This window comes from Dipodomys ordii, unplaced genomic scaffold, assembly GCF_000151885.1.
Source record: "Dipodomys ordii isolate 6190 unplaced genomic scaffold, Dord_2.0 Scaffold2, whole genome shotgun sequence".
Classification (NCBI taxonomy): Eukaryota; Metazoa; Chordata; class Mammalia; order Rodentia; family Heteromyidae; genus Dipodomys; species Dipodomys ordii.
This window is the reverse complement of record NW_012267218.1, coordinates 1,607,099-1,611,360: the sequence shown is the minus strand read 5'-3', so window position 1 is coordinate 1,611,360 and position 4,262 is coordinate 1,607,099. Positions and strand designations below refer to the sequence as shown.

The window sequence follows — 4,262 nt, the reverse complement described above, 5'->3', positions numbered from 1 at the left end:
CCCCCCCCCCCCCCCCCCCGCCAAAAAAAAAAAGTGGTAATTGTGTGTGTGTGTGTGTGATTTATACTGTCAGCTTCTAGTAGGTTGTTTTTTGTTTTTGTTTTTTAATCCTTTCTCCTTAAATATTAATGTTTAAATTGTAATTTACTTTCAGGTCCAAAAGCAGCATTGACTGCAGACGAAATGGCTGATTTTTACAAGGAATTTTTGAGCAAAAATTTTCGGAAGCACATGTATTATAACAGGTAACTGTTTATGCTTGCTTTCTATGCTATGGGTTCAGGTGTCCCATCTAGATGGAGAAAGCTTGCTTTCCTTGTTCAGGTGTCCCATCTAGATGGAGAAAGCTTGCTTTCCTTCCTGAATGGAAAGGCGTGGTTCCCATGGGAGGTGGCAGCCATGGTTTGGTCAGCATCCCTTTTGCCTTGTTAAGTAAGACTGACAGCCCCAGGGCATTTGCATAGTACCCCATTCCTCTTGTTCTGCCTGGAGGGCTATACCTAGGCTCCCTGTCCCTCCTTGGAGAAGCCTCAGTCCCTCTGGGGCAGGAGCTGGACCTGGGAACTGTGGTGGAGGGAGGGACAGGCTGGAGGCTCAGCCCAGGGCCTAGCCAGTCAGCCTTTCAGAGAAGGGACAGCAGGGTATTAAAAAAAGGTTAGAAATTAAACTGGGCACTGGTGGCTTAAGCCTGTAATTGTAGCTACTGGGGGCTGAGATCTGAAGATCTTGGTTCAAAGCAGCCGCAAACAGATCTAGAAGACTTTTATCTCCAGTTAACCAATCAAAGCTAGAACTGGAGTTGTAGCTCAGATGGTAGAGCACCAGCCATGAATGAAAAAGCTGAACAAGAGGATGCAGCCCTGGGCTTAAGACCCAGTACTGGCACAGAAAAATAAACCATGTTAGGACGTCAGGTTCACAGATGTCTTTGTGTTCATGAATTTATGAAAGTTTATGTGTAGCCAGGAGTTGGTGGCTCACGCCTGTCATCCCAGCTACTCTGGAGGCTGAGATCTGAGGATCAAAGTTCAAAGCCAGCCTGGGCAGGAAAGTCCATGAGACTCTTATCTCCAATAAACTACCAGAAAACCCGAAATGGTGCTGTGGCTTAAGTGGTAGAGCGCTCGCCTTGAGATGAAGAGCTGAGGGACAGCGCCCAAGCCCAGAGTTCAAGCCCCATGTCGGACAAAAAAAAAGTCCATGAAACTCTCATCTCCAATAAACTACTCAGAAAAAGCCAGAAGAGGCGCTGAAGCTTAAATGGTACAGTTTTAGCCTTGAGCACAAAGAAGCTCAGGGACAGGGACTAGGCCCTGACTTCAAGCCCCAGGACCGAGAAAAAAAAAAGTTCATGTGTAGCTATGGCAAGCCCACCGAATCATTATTCTGAAAATTGCTAAGTTGAAGGAAAGAATCATGGGCTTTACCCAGGCAGCCTCCCTGCCTTTCCTGCTGCAGAGGTGCTGCTTCAGGGGAACACGTGAAGAACCCTTCCCTCTGTAGAGACGGCAGTGCAGAGGAGTCGATGGGTCGGCCAGGGGTGGCATTCCTAGTGCCCAATCCATCCGGGCCACCGCCACCCGAAAAGCCCACATCGATGGAATGTTATGGGTCCAGTCAGTGGACAGCCTGGGGCTGAATGTACTCGCCCCGGGGACACAGCCTGCGGGGCAGAGGCACGGACCACACCCTGTGAGCTGTTCTTATAGAAGACAGTGCTATATCAAATCTAAGTGCGGGTTTATTGACAGAAGGTTTAGGGGCACGGGAGGGGCACGGAGCCTGCTTTGAAGTGACAGCCTGAGAAACGCAGTGTGTGGGAAATTACACCAGCCATCCAGCTCTTCCACAGCAGTTAGAAAAAGAATAGCAGTAAAGTGTGGGGTGCTGTGGAGACTGAGTTTAGTACTTGTCCAGACCTTTTTGGGTCCTGAGACAAACTGCCCTTGATGGGGTATTTGGACAGATGATTGGATGATGACGGTGTCCCAGGAGGAGCCGCAGTGGTGGTGGTGCTGTGGTGACGGTGTCCCAGGAGGAGACACAGTGGCGATGTTGCTATGGTGACAGTGTCCCAGGAGGAGCTGCAGTGGTGGTGGTGCTGTGGTGACGGTGTCCCAGGAAGAGCTGCAGTGGTGGTGTTGCCGTGGTGGATGGTGATGGTGTCCCAGGTGGAGACACAGTGGCAGTGTTGCCATGGTGACAGTGTCCCAGGAGGAGCTGCATTGGTGGTGTTGCCATGGTGACAGTGTCCCAGGAGGAGCTGCAGTGGTGGTGTTGCCATGGTGACGGTGTCCCAGGAGGAGATGCAGTGGTGGTGTTGCCATGGTGACGGTGTCCCAGGAGGAGATGCAGTGGAGGTGTTGCCATGGTGACAGTGTCCCAGGAGGAGATGCAGTGGTGGTGTTGCCATGGTGACAGTGTCCCAGGAGGAGATGCAGTGGAGGTGGTGTTGCCATGGTGACGGTGTCCCAGGAGGAGATGCAGTGGTGGTGGTGTTGCCATGGTGACGGTGTCCCAGGAGGAGCTGCAGTGGTGGTGGTGTTGCCATGGTGACGGTGTCCCAGGAGGAGATGTAGTAGTGATGTTGCCATGGTGACGGTGTCCCAGGAGGAGATGCAGTGGTGGTGTTGCCATGGTGACGGTGTCCCAGGGTGGTGGTGTTGCCATGGTGACAGTGTCCCAGGAGGAGATGCAGTGGTGATGTTGCCATGGTGACGGTGTCCCAGGAGGAGATGCAGTGGTGGTGTTGCCATGGTGACGGTGTCCCAGGTGGAGACACAGTGGCAGTGTTGCCATGGTGACGGTGTCCCAGGAGGAGCCGCAGTGGTGGTGCTGCCATGGTGACGGTGTCCCAGGAGGAGCTGCAGTAGCGGTGTTGCAGTGGTAGCATGCGGCTGCTCACTGGCGCAGCAAGACGACCTGTGCCCGTGGGTGAGATGACAGGTCGCAGCCCTTTGGTGGTGACGGGGCTGACTGAGGCAGGGCCGTCCGGTGCCGAGGTGGGACTGCCTGGCTCCCTCAGAGCTGGTGGTCCTGCTCACCCCTCCTCTGCTGTGTCTTTCTGGGAAAGGGAACATTTAACAAAGAGCACTGATACCTGCTGAGCCAGCCTGGAAGGGGAGGGAGGGAGGGAGGGGGTAGGTGGGTGGACAGCCTGGGGGGCGGCAGCCTGAGTGAGGTCAGCCCAGGCTCCAGCCCGCGTCTCCCCTTTGTCTGCAGAGACTGGTACAGGCGCAATTTCACCATCACCTACTTCATGGGGAAGGTGGCCTTGGAGAGGATTTGGAGCAAGCTGACACAGAAGCAAGCGAAGAGGAGCGGCTAGCACTCCCCTCCGGCCTGCAGCCTCCCGCTGGCCAGGCCACGCTGAGGGGCCTGGCAAATGCTGCAGTGACCACAGCCCCATGATTTTGTCTGTGGCTCCGCGTGGCGTATTGTCAGGAATGTTGTCAATAAAGCTCTGAGCGCTGTGCCTGCTTCTGTGTCTTGAATCACACCAGCTCAAAATGTAGTAATGCAAACATGCTTTTAAAATTAGGCCCCTGGGCCCAGAGTCCTCGCTATTTAAGACTATCGTCTAAAGATCACAGTTCAAAGCCAGCCCAGGCAGGAAAGTCTGTGAGACTGTTATTTGCAATTAGCCACCAAAAAATCTGAAAGTAGAGCTGTGGCTCAAGTGGTAGAGTGAGTGCCAGCCTTGAGCAAAAAAGCTCAGGGACAACGCTCGGATCATGAGTTAAGCCCCAGTATTAGCTCCCCCCAAAAATAATGAAAATTGAAAGTAAAGGGCTGGGAAGGTGGCTCCAGCGGTAGAGGGCTTGCCTTGCATGCATGAGGCCCTGGGTTCGATTCCTCAGCACCACATAAGCAGAAAAGGCCAGAAGTGGCATTGTGGCTCAAGTGGTAGAGCACTAGCCTTGAGCTGAAGAGCTGAGGGACAGCACCCACGCCCCACGAAAGACAAAAATGAAAGTAAAAACCTTGAAAAAGTTAGACCACTGGGCACTGGCAGCTCTCCTACAGTTCTAGCTACTCAGGAGGCTGAGACATGAGGAATAGTGGTTCTCAGCCAGCCTGAACAGAATAGTTTGCAAGAGTCTATCTCCAACCTGGGCCCTGGTGCCTCACACCTGTAATCCTAGCTATTCAGGAAGCTGAGATCTGAGGATCACAGTTTGAAGCCAGCCCCAGTAAGAAAGTCCATGAGACTCTTATCTCCAATTAACCACCAGAAAACCAGAAGTAGACCTATGGATCAA

At 53.0% G+C, this 4,262-nt stretch overlaps 1 long non-coding RNA gene across 1 annotated transcript; it reads left to right on the top strand.

The window, feature by feature from the left end:
- The first annotated feature begins 130 nt into the window (after positions 1–130).
- Positions 131–3,473, top strand: LOC105984370. The gene is made up of 2 exons (XR_001174990.1): positions 131–245; positions 3,223–3,473. It is a non-coding gene; the product is annotated as an uncharacterized LOC105984370 (long non-coding RNA).
- The last annotated feature ends 789 nt before the right edge of the window (positions 3,474–4,262 follow it).